This window comes from Nilaparvata lugens, chromosome 4, assembly GCF_014356525.2.
Source record: "Nilaparvata lugens isolate BPH chromosome 4, ASM1435652v1, whole genome shotgun sequence".
NCBI lineage: Eukaryota > Metazoa > Arthropoda > Insecta > Hemiptera > Delphacidae > Nilaparvata > Nilaparvata lugens.
In genome coordinates this window covers 64,284,248-64,305,349 of record NC_052507.1, presented here as the reverse complement: position 1 = coordinate 64,305,349, position 21,102 = coordinate 64,284,248, and the positions used below count along the sequence as shown (strand labels likewise).

Sequence of the window (21,102 nt, the reverse complement as noted above, 5' to 3'; positions counted from 1 at the left end):
TTTACTTAATAATGTTTTCTAAAATCTGAATAATTATCACAGGCTTTGCTAATATTCACAATAGTGAGTTTCAAATTCATAAATATATTATATTTAATACTGATACTTAGACTTCCAATCAATACAAAATTCTGCAAACAAAAACCTGTTCGGTCTATAAGTTTGATATGATATACTTTGTTCAATTAACAAAATTATAATTAATAAATTAATATTCAAACATGAGATCTCAGGGATTTATATGAATTCGGGCTGTGCATGGAAGTAAGCTTCCTACATATATTAAATAAATTTATAAAATGTTCTTATGAACTATGTGATATTTTCAACACGTGGTGACTTTTTATTTAATTCAAGTTATTTTGAATAGCGCTTTTTTATTAATCCCCCACTGTACGTAGAAAACTAAACGAGCTCGTTTGACTTATCACTCACTGAACTGAAGTTCTTGACGGTCTCGTGGATTGAATTAATTATTTCCAATAATTAATTAGGTAGGCTCCTTTTCGTCTCTGCTGGGCTAGCGCGTGATCCAGATTCTTATAAGTTTCTTTCCAAATTAAGATATATTTATGGGAATAGTTACAAATTACGAACTCTTTGACAGCACTGAGTTCACAGATAATTTGACATTTAATACAAATACTTCACATTAAAAAAGGGTTTGGCTTAATAGTTTTAAAATTTTAAAAAGAGGAAGAAAGAACCCTAAACTCTGTGCATCCTCTCAGGTCAAGATCTTAAGCCAGAAGAAGGAGGTTTTCAGAAAAATTTGTCTCTTCCACGAATAATTCTGTAAGCTACTCTCTGATTGGCCTTCATTTAATAAACTCAATACAATTGGTTGCCTTGGGAATCAGGGCTTCCTCGACTTTATAATAGAAAAAATTAAATAAAAAAGTTTTTATACAAATATATGGAGTGTTTATCTTAAATTGATTTCATAAATAAATCATAACATGCGATTTTAATACATTTAGTTTTTATATGAGTTTTGTATACTCTTGATTTATCATGCTTTTTTAGATTATAATAATATTTATACAGAAATAATGGGTTGTTCGTATTTCTACACATCGACTTCCTTTAGTATAATATATATCCTTTTATGTAATTTTATATTTCAACCTGTTATACTGGTTGATCGAATAATCAGCTGATTCGTTCAGCATTGATTCTAATATTATCGATTTATTCAAGATCGACTAATTCTTTTCAAAATGTAAACAAATAATTCTAACCTCAATGTTCATGCACTTTTATTTTTATAATCCGCCAATAATAAGTAAGCCGCTTTATAATTTTTTGATCTTACCAATGGGTTCTCATAGTTATTAAATCACAATTATACATGTTTTCTTATCGTTTTTGATAATGCTATTACTCCTAATCGCTAATAATACTTGATTTAAGTTGATTTATCCTTTGACTAGGTCTAACCTTCTTTCCAATTTTATAATTCTATTACATTTCATTGGTTCATTTTAAAATATTTGGTGGTATTAAATTACCACGTGACAAACAACACACACCCACACACCACACACACAGACGCACACCACACATAACCACCAATACCCAAAAACCACTTTTTTGCTCAGGGGACCTTGAAGTATAGAAATTTAGAAATTTGAGTACTTAATTTTTTTCGGAAAGCAATACTTTCCTTACCTATGGTAACAGGGCAAGGAAAGTGAGAATTTTGGATTCAATATTCATCTTTTAATGCAGCTTTTTGTCGTCCAGCATGTTGTGTGTGAACGGCGTGATTTTATCTAACACGTCACAATCGGCGATGCGCTCGAAGGATTGTTGCACCGGTATTAGTCAATCCACTCTGCCTTCTACAGGTCCACGTTACAATGGCAGTATTTGATTGGCATTGGTGTTGCTATCCTTGTCTATCATTCGACAAAGCAGATAGCGCTATTTCTTCCCACCTCCACGAAGCTCTCAGATCGTTAACAACCTAGAAATATAAACAAAATATTCAATCTCGATTATGAGAATTTGTTATTAAATCATTGAAATAGTTATTTGTGCAACTAGTGCGCAAAGTGACAGTTTGCTGCACCGAAAGAAACGTTTACGCCCGAGCCGTAGGCTTCACATTAATTTTTCCTACAGTTACCATTGAATATGAAAAAGTGGGTAATTATGGGTTAAATTGCCTGAAATCTATCAATGTTTTTCTGTGTAATTTTTTTATTGATAAAAACCTTATCCTAAATCCTAAAGTCCTCGTTGTCCTTGGTTATAATATATAATGAATAATAATTAGCGCGTTGTGCTTCGTTGCTCACTATAGCAGCCACAGCAGTCACTGTTACCAACTTCATTTTGATTTTGCTGCACTGTTGCTCCATATAACCTACTAAGTATTTTGCGTTGCCATGTTGCAAATCTGGAGTGCAGAAAAATTTTTCCCGCACTAGAGAGGAAAGTGATTCTTTGCGTTCTGTAATCAGTGCAGCAATGGCCACTTTTCAACGTAACTGTAGGAAAAATATATTTTTACCTACAGCTTTTCCATAGAGGAAGTTTACTTTCTTGAAACGTTTCGGAGTATACAGGTGAAAATTAAATACAGAAGAAGAAGAGGAAGAAGAAGAAGATGGGAGGAGGGAGGAGTAGAAAAGGAAGAAGAAGGAGAGGGTGGAGAAGGAGGAGTTGAAGAAGAAGGAAAGGAAGAAGAAGGTCTACTGTTGGTAGAACTACTAATTGTTTCTTTCTCACTCTTCTTCCCCTTCTTCATCACCTTTTTCTTCTCCTTCCTCTCTTTCTTCTCAACTATAGTGAGGTCCATGTTATAATGGCAGTAGATAAAGATAGGAGAATAGCGATGTTGATTCTCTGCATTAATTAATTATATTTCTACACTGTCAAAAACAAAGTTGGCATTGTTGTGGACCTAGAAAAGGATAGTACCACCACAAAACTCGCACCCGATTGCACAAAAGTCTGTTAACTTTTGATAATTATTATTAATGAAATCTTAATCCTTCAATTTCTCCTATAGTGATGCTCTCAATTTCCTATAGAGGATAACTTACAATACCTGTTGAAATTATTTGTTTCAAGTTTGTGCAATAGATCTCCAGTTGAGAATCAATACTTGCACCCAGTTGCACAAAAGTCTGTTAACTTTCAGTAATTATTATTAAACAAAAATCCAAATTAAATGCTGTAAACCACACCGAAGATTCATTTTATACGAAACTATAGCGACCAGCCAGTCTACAGATGGAAATTAACGAGAAATTGCATTTATTCAAATGTTAATTTATGAATAATAATTATTAAACGTTTAATAATTTTTTTGTGGATGAATAGTCTACAATTTCTCATTAGTTTCCATCTGTAGATTAACTTCCAATCCCGACTAAAGAAGAAGAAGAAGAAGAATCGGTTATATTAAACAAGAATAAATTAACGGTTAATGTCACATCAGATACACCGGTATCAGCTATCCTGTAAGGAAGGTAGTGACAAGGCAGAGGATCGGCAACGTTGCTCGCCTATCTTCCTCCACTGCCATTATAACGTGGACCTCACTGTAGATCAGTTGTCTGCTTGATAATTCAATGTCCATTGTTGTAATGCAAGCAAGCAGCACTTTATGAGTGCAACTGACGACAACTTAGAGCAAGAGAGAGACAAAATACGAAACAAAATGCATCACTTAACCTGATTTCTCTGCTGGAGCGAGATGGAAACTACAAATTGCGACAAGTTATTAAGAGGAAAGCGTCTATCGACTATTTCCATACGCGTTGAAATTTCCTCTTGCTTAATTGGGGCTTGGAAAAATCACGCGGGACTAAATTTCAAATGAAAGGAAGTAGAGAGATTTGTATTGGAGACTGGAATTGATCAAGAAGAACGATGTTTAAGTCAATGCAATGTTGTTTTGAAGAAATACTGCACAGAGGGTTGGCAATCCAATAGGAAGTTTAAGGGTTCAGTAATCTGGGGCAAAAGCAAAGTTGATCTGTTCTGCATTGGAAATAGAAACAAATTTATTTGCCATGATGTAAATAAAATTACTATAAACATTGTCATTTTTCGACATTTCTCGAAAACGGCTCCAACGAATTTGATCAAATTCATACCTAAAATAGTCATTGATAAGCTCTATCAACTGACACAGGTCTCATATCTAATATTTCAGGAGCTCCGCCCCATCTATGCAAAGTTTGGTTTTAGATTCCCAATTATCAGGCTTCAGATACAATCTAAACAAAAAATTTCGAGTGGAATAGATTGGGCATAAAAATCTCTACAAGTAATGTTCAGTAACATTTTCACCTAAATTTGAAAATAATCTCGAAATTCGAGAAAATGTGATTATTCAATTGCAAACTGTTGATTCTATTCAATTATTCACTATGAAGAGATAGCAAACCTCGTGTGTCTCCAGCGTTATTGTCCTGTCACCAGCTGGCTCAGATCTTGTGGAAAAGATTGAGCATGAAAATCTCTGCAATTAATGTCCAGTAACATTTCCACCTAGAATTGAAAATAAGCTTGAAATCCGTGAAAATGTGATTATTAAATTGCAAATTGTTGGCAACTGTTGGTTCTATTAAATCATTCACTACGAAGAGATAGTAGATATAGTGTGTTTCCAGCGTTATTGTCCTGTCACCAGCTGGCTCAGATCTTTGAATAGTAGACTTGAGATGCGCATGAACACTAGCGTCAGGTGATCAATTTTCATAACGACAAGGAAAGTTGTGTGAGTGCGCCACACCAGATTTTTGATGAATATTGCTACAACACCCTGACATTATCCTATAGTGGAGTCCTCGTTAAAAATGGAAAAATATAGGAGAAGAGCGTTGCATAATCTTTGCCTTTCACAGAGGGTAGCTGATATCTGATTTGATATCAACTATTCATTCTTGTTCAAAATAATCAACTGTGTTTCATTAATCAGGGAAAAATATTTTTCAATGATTGAAAAATAAATTTCTACGATTTAGATTGAATATTCTGTAAATTAATTATATTTATACAGTGTTAAAAGATGATCTGACAACGTTAAGTAGCTAGAGAAGGATAGCACTATCTGCTTTGTTGAGTGACAGACAAGGATAGCAACACCAATGCTAATCAAATATTGCCATTATAGAGTGTACTTCACTATAGCGTAGGCCTACACTTGACCATAAACTTTATACCTTCATCTATTCTTCTAGCAACTAATGCTGAATTATTATATTTAAAACATTCCTTAAGTTAAATGCACTGAGCTAGAATATTAGTTTTCGCCACACTTGGATGTAATGAGCTGGTTTTCGTGCGTCATATGGAGGCCGAAAATGATTGTTTTCGCCCCACTTGGATGTAATGAGCTGGTTTACGTGCGTCATATGGAGGCCGAAAATGATTGTTTTCTGACCAGGCCGGTGAAAGTTTTACGGCCATAGGGCTTTAAAATAACCTTGAAGTCAGCTGATTCTGATTTGATGTGAACGTGTTTACAAAATGGTTTATGAAACGGAATCAGTTTATGCTTCTAGAATTGAATAAGTATTCTGCAATGAGATACTATCATTTATTTGGATGAAAAAATACAGATAAGAAATATTATAAACTATTCAAATTCGATTTTCAGAGTAGGATAGAACTTCTAACCTAAACTTCCGAAGTCGACAACAAGCATTGTTGACGTTGACATTCAGATTGGCAAATTTCATGTGTGCTAAAACAGCTGACAAAAAAACTTTTCATTATTTGTGTTTATTATTCAGAATCAAAACATTTATAATAATATCATCTTATTGTCATTTGGAAGAATAAAAATCATAAACTCAACCTCTTAATAATTGAACTAATATTTTAGGTTATTTAGACAATCAGAATAAAAATCTGGACAATTTCCTGATATTCAGATTACCTTAGATTTGCTAGAGCTATGACCTTCCTGTTTTGCTTTTGGAAGCGCCTAATAAACAATTATTCTCATATTATTTTATATTGTTTATTTTTCTGTGTAGCGAAAAATAACGTTCTCACCATGGGCAAAAATGTTTTTCCGGCTCTCAATCTTTTCTAGTCCTCGGCCTACGGCCTCGGACTTGAAACCCGATTTCGAGCCGGAAAAGTCTCATTTTCGGCCCTAGGTGCGGAATATACTATTTCTGGAGAGTTATGATTCACAAGAAAAATTTCAAGTTCAAGGTCGGTATGAACTGAAAAATTCAGAATATTGGCGATTAGTTGAAGGGGGACAGGAAAAGTTGACCTTGAAATGTTTAGCCCATAAATCTAGCCGTATCAAATCGATTAACCTTAGCCTCATGAATGCACTCAAAGCTTTCCTCTGCCAATTTTGTTTGATGAGGTCTTTCAATGGAATGACAATATTTGATACATTCGACAATGATATCTGGGAGTTGTTTAATGAGTTCAGCTGTTTTAGAACATTTCCAAGGAGACCAGCATAAGGTGAAAATTTTCAATGTCAATTATTCATATATATTTCGCTTGTCTACGAGCTGTTTTCGAAGAATATACCCTTATTGAATATCAGAATGATTGATTCAATAATTTAAATATTACTTCAAGACATCATTTTTAAAACAGAGAGATCTCTCTTTGCTCATTTTGTCTGTTCTCTTCGTTGAAAAAAATTCCAATTTACTTCTTCCTATATTTTCCTAATTGGGCTAAAAATTGATATTTTTCCTACATACCATGTAACACACAGTATGTCGCATCTCCTTCTACACATGTAATTAATATTTCGTTGAAGATGATTTTGAACTATCTATAATCACAGAGTCACATGCTATATTTTCTATAGCATAAGAAGGTATCCCTTGGTATAGGTCGTTTATGTTCCGAATTTCAAGTCGACTTTTTGTTAACTCAAGCCCGATTACTGTTGACTATTGTCAATTATTATAGTGTATTATTCTTATAATATAGTCTAATATAGTCTATTAATCTATTATCTAGTCTATTATTATAGGCCGGATGAAAGTGTGAGAATGGCACAATATGAGAGCCTACCAGCGCCAAAAAAGCTTCTCACGAAAAAGAACTACAATATTTAATATTTATTTAAAAATAATAGTAAATACATCTGTCATGTATTATATAGAAACGTTCCCAATCATTTAAAACAGTCTGAAAATTACAGTATTAACACCTACAAGCAACATTTGAGTAGATGGTTATTAGAAATTGGCAGGGATGCTGCAGAGCAACTGATTCAATCCGCCTTCTTATTCAGAACTTGGTGAATTTGCCATTTATAATGATTAAGTATAGCCTTTCAGCTACAATTTATATATTTGTCTATATATACTTATTACCAGTATGGAATTTCATTGTGTGCAATTCATATTCTCGATTTGCTGATGAATGTTAGTTGATTCAATTGAAATAGTTTTAATTATATGTACAAAACATGAGAACATAATGTCAATCAACTTGAAAGAACTCACTCTCCACTCACAGACTCAAGTCTTTGTGGAGAGTATTCACTGTTAAAATGTGTTAATGAATTTCATGAATTTGTATTATGTTTTGTGAATAAAAAGCTATCTGATTTGATTTGATTTGATTTGAATTTCAGATTAGAATTCAGCGCCCCAAAATAAACTACATATAAAATTGACAAGAAAAATTCTTTCGGGGCTGAAAATGACCATTTGACTGGCCTACTAGGTCTATGTATTGACATGAGTTAATAGTGAACATAGACACTCTGTTCCATTGGTATCTTCTTATGCTCTCTTTTCTCTATCCACAGTCACTCTCCCAAAATTAATTTTCGATAGATTTCGTCTAGAATGTAATTTTTATCAACAGACTATAATAAGTTATGAGAATGACAGTTGGAGAAATTTGAAAATTTCAAAACTTTCATACACATTTTTATTTTCCTTGCCCTATTACCATAGATAAGGAAAGTATTGCTTTCCGAAAAAAATTAAGGTACCCCAATTTCTAAATTTCTATACGTTTCAAGGTCCCCTGAGTCCAAAAAAGTGGTTTTTGGGTATTGGTCTATATGTGTGTGTGAGTGTATGGGTGTATGTGCGTCTGTGTACACGATATCTCATCTCCCAATTAACGGAATGACTTGAAATTTGGAACTTAAGGTCCTTTCACTATAAGGATCCGACACGAACAATTTCGATTAAATGCAATTCAAGATGGCGGCTAAGATGGCGAAAATGTTGTCAAAAACAGGGTTTTTCGTGATTTTCTCGGAAACGGCTCCAACAATTTTGATCAAATTCATACCTAAAATAGTCATCGATAAGCTCTATCAACTGCCACAAGTACCATATTTGTAAAAATTTCAGGAGCTCCGCCCCATCAATGCAGATAGATTCCCAATTATCAGGCTTCAGATACAATTGAAACAAAAAAAACAAGTGGAGTAGATTGAGCATGAAAATCTCTACAATTAATGTTCAGTAACATTTTCACCTAAAATTGAAAATAAGCTTTAAATTCGAGAAAATGTGATTATTCAATTGCAAATTATTGTTGATTCTATTAAATCATTCACTATGAAGAGATAGCAGACCTCATGTTGTCTCCAGCGTTATTGCCCTGTCACCAGCTGGCTCAAATATTTTAATAGTAGACTTGAGATGCGCGGGAACACTAGCGTCAGTGATCAATTTTCATAACGGCAAGGAAAGTTGTGTGAGTGCGCCACACCAGATTTTTGGAAATAAATAGACTTACACACAAATTCATAGTTTCTATTCACAGAAGGCCTATAAACATTATTGCTGTAGTTAAAAGTACGGGAAGAAGGAAGTTCTATTGACTACTAGTTACTCTATATTCAACCCGTGACAATTCCTACAATATATTGATTCATTCCTAGAGAAAGACAAACAACTAGGAAGACTTCGCTGGAACGGAGTGCTAAATAGCCACATTTAAAAGTCATTCACTCTCGACCGCCAATGAAACAATGTGTCTCTCCTCACTTTCAGAGCATTATGATGAAACAAAACACTTTCACAAAATACTCTGAAGGCGAATGAATACTTCCTGAAACATTACTAGTCCATCAGAGGGGTGAATGAACAGAAACCGGCATTTCCAATTTAAGTCAAATCGCTAAGTATGAACTCTATTATGAACTACTGTATTATTATCATGAAAGACAATAACTGCCATTTTCAGTCAGACAAATCGCGAAGCATATATCCTATACTATTAAACGAGCAACTTCTGTTTATATGTTTAGATGTTTGGATGTTTAGATATTAGATGTTTAGATGTTTAGATGTTTAGATGTTTAGATGTTTATATGTTTATATATTGTTTATATGTTTGTATTTCACCGGATCTCGAAAACGGCTCTAACGATTCTCACGAAATTCAGAACATAGTAGGTTTAAGATTCGATTGCACTAGGTTTTATCCCTGGGAAAACTCGCTGAAGGACATTTAAAGAATAAGTATTATTCATCCTTGGAAAACAGCTGATAATAATTATTTCGTCGTACGTTGATGATGGAAGTGAGTGAGCGAGTCCATGTGTGTGGGACTGTGTCAAAATTATGACTCAGCTGTTGAACTTTTGTAATCATCCAATCAGGTACTTAGTGCCGGTTGCAAAAAGCCGGTTATTTTTCAATCCTGATAAATTCCAGTAGATCCATCTTTTTATCTTTTTGGAATGGTCTTCTCTGATTTGGTTCACGTGAAGTTAATCAGGATCAAAATTTAACCGGCTTTTGTGCAACTGGGCCTTTGTGAGGGACATTTTTGCATTCCTCTGGGAATTAATCTCAATTTACTGTTTAGTTATTAGATGAAAGATTTCTGTATGAATGTTATTAAAATTTCTTCTTTCTTAATAATTTTTTTATGCTTTTGTACTCCAGAGCGAAGCTCGGTCCCCAATATTTTAATTGTGAAGTAGATACTTATCATGAAACACAATATAGTGAGGTCCACGTTATAATGGCAGTGTTTGATTAGCAATGGTCTTGCTATCCTTGTCTATCATTCAACAAAGAGGATAGCACTATCTCTTTCTTTTAACAATACAGAATTAATAATTAACTACCAAAATATTTCATCTTAATTATGAAAATTCAGTGTGAAAAATATAATTTCTTGCTTGATAAAATATAATTGATTATTTTAAACCAGAATGAACAGTTAATATTACATCGATAAACCTGTATCAGCTACCGTCTACAGAAGACCAAGACATTGACAAGACAGAGAGGATCGGCAACGTTTTTCTCCTATCTTTCTCCACTGCCATTATAACGTGGACCTCACTATAGGTGGAAACATTGTTTGAGAGTGTTGAATGATGCATGTACTGTATTCAATAATATACATAGGAGAAGTTATTTTGATTGATTGCATATTATCTATAGAAGGCATTGACAAGACAGAGGATCGGCAACGTTTTTCTCCTATCTTCCTTCTCTGTCATTATAACGTGGACATCACTATAGTAATATCCGTGATTGAAGGAGAGCTTTAAGTCTCAAGTGACTTGGTGCTTTCAAATCAATTCAAGAGAGACATATATGGATGGTGTGAGACATATATATGGAGACATATACATAGACATATATATATGGGTGGATGAGTGAAAGTTTCCATCCGCGAACCAATTATTGTTCAGTGACTGTACATTAAAACTTACGAGTCAAGTTGATTTCTTATTTCTGTCATTGCTGACATTTAAACGTCTTCTATCATGATTTTCGTCCATTGAATCTTCATATAAAAGCTTGAAACTCTTTGATAATTCTTTACTCTTTATTGATTCATGCAATAAGTACATCATCAAAAATGATAGTGAGGGAAAAAATAAGGTAACCTTGTGCTATTCCTCTCCCAATTTAGATAAGATTACACATAGTCCCAAATAGGTTAAGTCTTGTAGTTCTTCACTTCACAGAATACCTGAATATTTTATCTAAATCATGAAAATTTATCATAGAATCATGAAAATATATGTTTTCATGATGAATATCATATATTTGAGGGGTCACCATCATTAACAATAATTGAAAACTAATAAATAAGATCGGATATACCGAAGAACTTGAATCACAGCTACGTTACTATAGATGGCGGTGGATACGGAAAACTGTCAACAATGCAATCCTATCATTTCCACTGACTTATAATGATAGTCTCGTTATAGTTGGGAAGCCTACAACAAGTACAGTTGAATAAATAAACTGAGTAAAAATTTGCATTGTGAGTTATTTATTGCGTTACTTTCACGAAAATCAACCAATGAAAATAATCGGTAAGTCATAATTTTCACAAACATAGATAAGGTGCGTATCCAACGCGCCTCCAACACGCTCCGTGCACGCTCCGCACTCGCTCCACGCACGCCCCGCACACGCTCCGTTACGGGAGATGTTAGCTCTTCTCGCGTTCCACTCTTGCTCCCCGGTCGATCATCAATCGATCTGCTCGAGTGACGTTCGATTGCGGAACAGAGCGAAAGTCTGTACGCACCTTAACATGAAAGTTAACACACATTTAGTTTTACATGAATATTGTTTTACACAAAAGTTGACAACTCTACTATAGTTGACATCGCCCACTGTACTATTTCAAGTATTTATCGGCTAATAAATATTTCTATTCTATTCTTTTGTATTGAAATTGAAATTGCTTTATTGTCTCTTCAAAATAGATACATAATTTACATACACTATATTATTATCGACAATAAAGTTTAATAACAGCCTGCAAAGGAGATCCTGAGTGCAGGTGTGAATCAGGTGTGTATTATATTCTATTCTAACTCAGTGCTTTCGGTAGAGAAAAAAATATTGATGAGTTGCAGTGATGCAACTGTCCTATTATAATCCTTGACCTACGTTCAGCGGGCTATTTTCGTGTTTGCACTCATTTTCAAGACGTCAATAGATTCAATTGCAAGGAAAATTGCACAGTAATCAAACGCCTATTTTCTAAGACATCTATTATTTGATTACGAATATAAATGCAGTGATAATTATTTGATTGATACTTTATCATAATACTCTATTTTTACTTTCCTTGCCCTATTACCATAGGTAAGGAAAGTATTGCTTTCCGAAAAAAAAAACGTTTCAAGGTCCCCTGAGTCCAAAAAAGTGGTTTTTGGGTATTGGTCTGTATGTGTGTGTGAGTGTGTGTGTGTGTGTGTGTGTGTGTGTGTGTGTATGAGTGTATGTGCGTCTGTGTACACGATATCTCATCTCCCAATTAACGGAATGACTTGAAATTTGGAACTTAAGATCCTTTCACTATAAGTATCCGACACGAACAATTTCGATCAAATGCAATTCAAGATGGCGGCTAAAATGGCGAAAATTTGTCAAAAAACAGGTTTTTCGTGATTTTCTCGGAAACGGCTCCAACGATTTTGATCAAATTCATATCTAAAATAGTCATCGATAAGCTCTATCAACTGCCACAAGTCCCATATCTGTTAAAATTTCAGGAGCTTCGCCCCATCAATGCATATAGATTCCCAATTATCAGGCTTCAGATACAATTGAAACAAAGAAAATCAAGTGGAGTAGATTGAGCATAAAAATCTCTACAATTAATGTTCAGTAACATTTTCACCTAAAATTGAAAATAAGCTTTAAATTCGAGAAAATGTGATTATTCAATTGCAAATTAATGTTGATTCTATTAAATCATTCACTATGAAGAGATAGCAGACCTCATGTTTGTCTCCAGCGTTATTGCCCTGTCACCAGCTGGCTCAAATATTTGAATAGTAGACTCTTTGAGATGCGCGGGAACTCTAGCGTCAGGTGATAAATTTTCATAACGGCGAGGAAAGTTGTGTGAATACACACCAGATTTTTCTATTTATATTTTTCTATGATACAAGCTAGCAGCTAAATTTTGATAACCATGCCAGAGTTGATTCACTTTCTCCTTGAGTGAATATTGGATTTACTACCTTGTATTCAAGGAACTGAGTTTAATTTGATTAACTCATAAGATGACATATTGAGCAAGACTTGAGCCACAGATCTGTTTAGTAAGTCGAACGTTCTAATAAAAATTCAAACGTTTCGGATAATCCGTGGATAAAGCAAGCCAGCACTACCGTACACTGAATCTAATTCCATTGCAGCATTTAGAAAACGAATGTAGAAGAACCACTTTCGCTAGCTGTGAGCAGTGCACGATTCTTCGTGAATTAAAGGCCAGCTTGAAACGGTTGTAGTTGTAGATTAAAGTTCAAAGGTGTTCTCCTCCTCCTCCTCCTCCTCACCATCATCATCATCATCATCATCCTCCTGCTCTTTGGATCTAATCTTAGTCACTTACAATGAGCAATTTTCAAAGTGATGTAGGAAGGCCGCAAAAGGTTGTTCTAAACGCATAGTAATTCCTTTCTCCTTTCCTATAGTCAGGTCCACTCCACGTTATAATGTCAGTATTTGATTAACATTGGTAGAGCACAGATGATTGGAGCAAAACAGATAGAGCACTCTCCTTGTCTACCTCCGCAACGTTGCCGGATCGTTTTTCAACAATGTAGAAGTATAAGCCTAATAAATTAACAAAATTTTTGATCTTAATTATGAAAATTGATTTTTCCTCCACCTACTGTCAAAAGTACTTACTTTACTCCCTGAAACATGATACTAAAGTGTCACTTTTTCGCTCTCTGTACTAAAAAAAAGAAAAACTCCCTAGGGTGTAAAAGTGACTCCATTTAAATAACATGGGAAGCATCTCTATTTTAAAAACGTACATTTGGAATAGGTCAGAAGGTCTAAGCTCAGATGGAGAAGCATATAGAGTAGTCATTAAACCAACTAAATTCAATACCTCAACCAGACATTGATCGATATATAAAATTTTGTTTGTATGCTGAAATATTATTACAAACTTCATATCACTATACTAAAAAAAATGTATATATTTTTTTCTTTATTCCATGTTATTCAAAATATCAGCCAACGAATATTACTTATTAACTAATCAAATTTGAAACGGGAACTTCATCATAGCTGTAGTTTTGGCTGTCATTGTTGTTACAACTTTAGCCGACAGATAGTGCTGTCGGAGGAGAACTGTGATTACAAGCCATCTGTTTCTGTTTACTTTTTAGATTATGTTGTAACACATTGTTGTTTGGTCACATACGTTTTTAAAAATTATTTTATTAGCAGTTTTTATAAAATGTAGGTGGAGGAAAAATGTTTGTGTAAATCCGAGTGAAAAATGTTTTTTTCTCCCTCAGGAAAATTGTTGCCCTCGGCTTCGCCTCGGGCTTCAAACTTTTCACTCAGGGAGAAAAAACAGCACTTTTCACTCTAGATATACAAATAACTAATTGAGTCATTGGAAAATATATTCTCTTGACGAATAAAATATGAATGACTAGCAGGTAACCCGTGCTAATCAGGAACTTGACAAACTGAAAACTTGAGGTACTGAAATCCTGAAGAATTCACTGCCTATAACCATCCTCGGTAAATCAAGAATCTATATGCAACATTTCAGTCCAGTAGCTCAGACATGATGATGCGTCATTCGTTAATTTCCTATCCCTATAAGCCAGTTTTCACCTTTATTGTATTAATAGCCGTCAGGCTCGCTTCGCTCGCCATATCTGTCTAGCCAGGGGGCTCCGCCCCCTGGACCCCCGACTGGAACGTCCAAAAATGAGATCATATGTTTGGACAATCCAGTCGGGGTCCAGACTAAACGTCAGGCTAAACAGATATGGCGAGCGAAGCGAGCCTGACGGCTAGTAATATAATATTCCCAGGATTGAAGTAGCAGTGCCCAATCAATTTTTCCGCGATAAATGCATTTAAATCTTCAACTTGGTGCCAACATAACAAAGTCAACTCAACTTAATGCCAATCTGACAAAATTATTAATTTAGTTGCCAGTTAACACTTTTCGAAGAGGCACTCTATCTAGATTATAGTTCTATAGTAACATATGATATGGAAATTTCAATTATAATTAAGAGATTGGGAGAAGAGAATATACATGCTAGAGACGAACTTTAAAACCCTTAAAAACAACCCTTAGAGTTAAAATATTGCCAAAAGCTTTCTTAGTGCGCCTCTAAGGGCCACTGAACATACCTACCAATTTGAACGTTTTTGTTCTGGTAGATTTTTAGTTCTGCGAGTGAGTGAGTGAGGGTGAGTGCCATTTCGCTTTTATATATATAGATAGGAGATTATTTATAACAATAATGCACAGTTTAATTACATCCGATATACTGGTGTCAGCTAAGCGTTTGATTGAAGAACGCAAGTAATATTCAGTATGTGACTCAATTTCATTCCAAAACTAAAGCTGTGTACACATATCCGCGCTTCCAACCCGCACCGAGCACGCTCCGCCCTCGTACCGCCCTCGTACCGCCCTCGTACCGCCCTCGTTCCTCCATCAAACCACAGTCGCTCCACCCACGCACCCATCATGAACGTTACGGAAGATCTTCTCGCGTTCCCCGGTCGAACCACTGTTGCTCACCGGTCGATCATCAATCGCTCTGCTGGAGTGACGTTCGGTTGCGGAGCAGAGCGAAAGTCTGTACGCACCTTATGATCCAAAACTGACTGTATAACTTCATAATTTAGTATTTTCCATAGAATTAGGCCCGGTTGCACAAAAGCCGGTTGAATTTTAACCGTGATTACTTCCACCAGAATCAATCAGAGAAGGGTTTTTGAAAAGACGGCTACTCTGATTCGTTAAAATTCAACCGGCTTTTGTGCAACCGGCACTCAGAAAACCCAGAAAACCGATGCAAATTGAAAGACTATAAAGAACTTTGAAGAACGTTCAAGTCAGCGAGCTCTTCATAATAATTGGAATGCTGGTAATGAACCAAGACTTTGCTCATGTTTTTCCCATAGATATCACAATAATTTATTATTTTCGGCCATCCTTTGTGAGCCGTGACTGCAATTATCACGTCCTTTCCGCTCCAGAGAAAGATAAATTTAAAGATGCCAAGACAAAGTGTGTGAATCGTTCTTCCAAAACCGACCCCCAATAAAATGTTAAACGATTGTATTCGGCTTTGTTAACTAGGCTTGTTGAAAACATAAAGGAAAGGATAGGATTCTCAATTCGCCAATTTCAACTAAATAGCGTCACAACTTCCAAAATTATTTACATTTCTATGAAATGTTTTCATTGTACATATACTTTTTCCGATATTGTTTTCGTGCAATGTACTTTTGAGTATACAAGAAAATATCATGCATTTTTCAACCTAAAGTGAATTATTTTCAACTTAGTGCCGGTTTCCGAGCTCGGGATTTGGCTAAGTTCTAGACTTTAAACAGCTGGAGTCAGAAAATTGGCTTTCCGAAACGGGGCGTAGTCGCAGTCATTGTCATAGTCACGTTTGAATTACCTTTCGAAAAACTAGAAAATTGAACACAAAATAAAATAAAGAGAAAAAAGTGTTAAGTTTCAGCTATTTTGAACTATTTAGGAACGTTTAATTTCGTCAAGAAAATACGCTTCCATTTATTGAAATGAGAAAATCCTATACTATCGAACTGAACAAGCAATTTTTGTTTATATGTTTATATATCTGTATGTGACCGGTTCTCGAAAACGGCTCTAACGATTCTCACGAAATTTGGAACAAAGTAGGTTTATGATATGGAGATTCGATCGCACTAGGTCTCAACCCTGGGATAACTCGGTGAAGGACATTAAAAGGATAAATACGTCCTTGGAAAACAGCTGGAAATTTTGTCGTCTGTCAATACCGTAATACAAGAGAGTGAACGAGTGCATGTGTGGGATCATCCAGCTGATCTCACGAGAGGAAAATTCAGCAAGAAAAACGTATTTTCGTTTATTTCTCTTTTTTAGAAAACATGTTTACTTCAGAAAGTCCAAAATAGTAACGAAATGCTGTTGGTGTAGGATAGTACATAGTATATTAACAAAATTCTAGCAAACATAGTATATCATTCTAAAATCGAATTCATAGTCTATTCATTTGTAATTGATGGTGTGTTTGTTTTTTGAAGTGTGAATAACTTGTTATTTTGATGAGTGATAGTAGCTTAACCTGGATTTTGATTTGGACTGTGTAGTATACATTTGGGAAGGGACAGTTTTGGGCATAAGCCGGTTGTGCCTCCTCATATAGCTGTAAAAATAATTGTACGACTGAGGAAATGAATAAATAAATATAAACTATGAATTCAATCTTTCGTTACAAATGTTCTATGCTTTTACACTCCAGAGCAAAGCTCGGTCCCCCGATATTAAAGATTATCATAAAAACTGCGACTAGCGACTACGCCCCGTTTCGGAAAGTCAATTTTCTGACTCCAGCTGTTCAAAGTCTCGAACTTGGCTAAATGCCAAGCTCGGAAACCGGCCCTAAATGTCACAAGAACCAATCAGAGATGCCTTCTTTTCGAAGAAACCTTCTCTGATTGGTTATTTTGGCATTTGATCGTGTACAGTCATTGTTCATGACTTCAATTTACTTTTATTGAATACACAAGAAAATAATCCATTTCCTACAGGTACCTTGGAAAGTGAGCATTCCTGCACTGATTACAGAACGCAAAGAATCACTTTTCCGCTCTAGTGCGCAAAGTATTACTTTGCGCACTCTTAATACTAAGCGCGTTGCACAGCAGCCGGTTAAATTTTTAGAGATTAAGATTTATTCAAATTTTCAAATTAATTGGATTAATTTAATTTTTAATTTGAATGAATTATCGATTATTAATTTTCAATTGGATTATCAAGTTTAAAATAAATTATAATTGTTATTAATTTATACAGACAAACATTTGATGGATTTTAGCCATCATTTTACCCATCATCAACCACTTCTCATATTCAATGGTAACTGTAGGAAAAATTTAATGTGAAATACGTGCGCAAAGTTCGTTTGCTGCACTCAAGAAACCATTCCGCCCTCGCCTACGGCTCGGGCGTAAACGTTTCTTTCGGTGCAGCAAACTGTCACTTTGCGCACTAGTTGCACAAATAACTATTTTCAACCTAAAATTCATTATTTTAAGATGCTACAGCCACTGAGTAATTAATGACTCTTCTGTGCTACAGTTTATCAATAATTATTTGTCACAGTGATGCTATCCTTGTCAATCATTCGGCAAAGCAGATAGCGCTATCCTTTTATATCTCCGCGACGTTGTCGGATCGTTTTTCAATAATGTAGAAACAAAATTGATAAACAGCATATTTTATCTCAATTATAAAAATATAGTATTCAAACATTGGAAAATATATTTACTTGTCGAATGAAATAAAACGGTTTTTTTTTCTGAACAAGAATGAACAGTTATTATCACATCAGATATACCGGTATCAGCTATCCCCTCTGTGGGAGGCAGTGGCAAGGAGAAGAATCGGCTATACTGTTCCTCCAATGTCGGTCTTACTCTGGTAGTGTTTTGGATATTAGAACAGTCACAAACAAACACGATATTTGGAAAGAGAAACAGGCAATTGCCCAAAACTTCTTCAATTCCTTGATTTTGGCACATAAATAGTCCAAAGTGAGGTTAAGTTTAAAATTTCTGTTTTCACCAAAGATTAACAATCAGAGAATACGTATTCGAGATATGACTGATGAATTTTGAATTTCGAAGGGTTGATAAGAGCCGGAAATAACACAAAACAATCCGAAAGTTTCAATAATATTATATCCTTTTCAGAGAGTCGACAATTATTTCTTGAAACACCGGCGATTCATGTACTTACACCACAATATAATATCATCCTCATTCTAATTGCATTCAATCTTCTTCATTCTGATCAATGAATTTATCATACTTTGTGAAATTCATTGAATAATTTGTCATACTGTCATTTAATGTTAATTAGTGTACAAGCCAGAATATATTGCAACAAAAATGATTATAGAACTCTAATTTAATCGAATATCTGCCATTATAACGTGGACCTCACTATAGTAATTATGATATTCCTTTCTCCTTTCCTTTGCAAGGTGTTCTTCATCTTGCACTTCGGGGGCTCAGCTGTTCAGCTGAAGAAGAAGAAGAAGAAGAAGAAGATGAAGAAGAAGAGAAGAAGAAGAAGAAGAAGAAGAAGAAGAAGAAGAAGAAAGAAGAAGAAGAAAGAAGAAGAAGAGAGAAGAAGAAGAAGAAGAAGAAGAAGAAGAAGAGAAGAAGAAGAAGAGAAGAAGAAGAGAAGAAGAGAAGAAGAAGAAGAAGAAGAAGAAGAAGAAGGAAGAAGAGAAGAAGAAGAAGAAGAAGAAGAAGAAGAAGAAGAAGAAGAAGAAGAAGAAGAAGAAAGAAGAAGAAGAAGAAGAAGAAGAAGAAGAAGAAGAAGAAGAGAAGAAGAAGAAGAAGAAGAAGAAGAAGAAGAAGAAGAAGATGGTGGAGAAGAAGGAGGAGGAGGCGCGGGAGGACGAGGTCGAGGAAGAGGAAAGCAGGTGTGGGTGTTGGAGTAAAAGAAGAAGAAGAAGAAGAAGGAGAAGTTGAAGGTGGAAGAGTAAGTAGAAGGAGAAGATGGAGTGTAGAAGAAGAAGATGATGAAGAAGAAGGAGAAGGAGTAGGAGGAGGAGGAGGAGGAGGAGGGGAACGGATGTATCAGAAGTAGTGGTATCCTCGACGCAGGAAGAACTTGGCTAGTACGCTTCTATCACCTGGTATATCAAGTGCTCGCTAGTAACGAAGCGGCTTATTCAACGGTCTCAAGATACTGCAGTCAACACGGTCTGAATTTCGATTTGTTACTGTGTTCCCCATCGTTTAAAAGTGACTAATGTGTTGATAATATTAACTAGAAATTGGTACAATACGTAAAAACTTGACAATAATATTCACACATAATTCTAGGCTACCAAAATAATAATGTTTGTTTAAAAGGTCAGTTGACAATTTAACTAAAAATCTTGGCAAAACGTCATAGCTTGACAGTAATTTACAAATTGTTTACCTACCACATTGTTTCATCTGTTGACAATTTAACTAAAAAAACTTACATCAAAACTTGACAGTAATTGACAAATTTTTCACCTACCACATTGTCTCACCTGTTGACAATTTAACTAAAAATCTTACATCAAAACTTGACAGTAATTCACAAATTGTTCACCTACCACATTGTTTCACCTTTTGACAATTTCATTTAAAATCTTAACAAAACGTCATAACTTGACAGTAATTCACAAATTGTTTACCTACCACATTGTCTCACCTGTAGACAATTTAATTGAAAATCTCAACAATACATCAAAACTTGACAGTAATATTCACAAACTGTTTACCTATCACATTGTTTCACCTGTTGACAATTTAATAAAAAATCTTTAAAAAATTGACAGTAATTCACAAGTTGTTTACCTACCAAATACTGATGGAAATCACTGAGATATTGCAATTATTCAGATGCTAATGAATTAATCATTATTATTGAACGAAAATCCATCTAGCTGTTTACCCTGTTGTCAATATTTGCAGTAGCAGAAGTCTTCGGGGTGATTTACAGTATTTAATTTGGATTTTCGTTTAATAATAATTAATAACTACCAAATAGTGTTTGTTCAAAAGTAATATAGTTAAAAATTGTAACAACGCATCAAATTTGACAATACATCACAAATAATTGTTCACTTACCAAAAAATAAAATACTTACAAATTTACTTTCATTAAAATTTGGAACAGTACTTGACAATAATCCACAGGTTGTTTATCAACTGTTAAGGACTGGTTAAATACTGGTGTTTTTTAGTGGTGAAATTGACGAGACTAGAAAACCCCCAAGTCTTTAAATTGGAACTAACAGTGTGATTGTGTTTTGTGCGTTTTTCGGAAGAGTGGTGTATCCAGTTAGAGGTTTTTGTGAGGATCTTTCAATAACTCTTGGAAACAGCATGTCCAGATGTTCTTTTAAGGAATAATTTGAGGTAATTTCAATTTTTATCAACTACGTACAAATGTCGTTAAAACTGACAAAATAGATCTACAGGCTCTAAATTCATGTTGTACTGATACCATAGAGGAAATAGAGCATAAGAAGATATCCCATGGTATGGGCCGTTTATGTTCCAAATTTCAAGCCGATTTTTTGTCAACTCTAGCCGATTACTGTCGATTAATGTCTTTTAT

At 34.8% G+C, this 21,102-nt stretch overlaps 1 protein-coding gene across 9 annotated transcripts in view; it reads left to right on the top strand.

Moving 5' to 3' along the window:
* The first annotated feature begins 19,620 nt into the window (after positions 1–19,620).
* LOC111044660 (heat shock 70 kDa protein 12A) overlaps positions 19,621–21,102 on the top strand; it is a 71,192-nt gene continuing 69,710 nt past the window's right edge. The window contains exons 1-2 of one of the 9 annotated variants that reach the window (XM_039426181.1): positions 19,621–19,706; positions 20,659–20,900. The gene's annotated coding sequence lies outside the window, so the exon portion shown is untranslated. Of the gene's footprint in view, positions 19,784–20,543; positions 20,901–21,102 lie in introns of those variants that run through there. The other 8 variants (XM_039426185.1, XM_039426184.1, XM_039426180.1 and 5 more) reach the window with 8 other exon arrangements.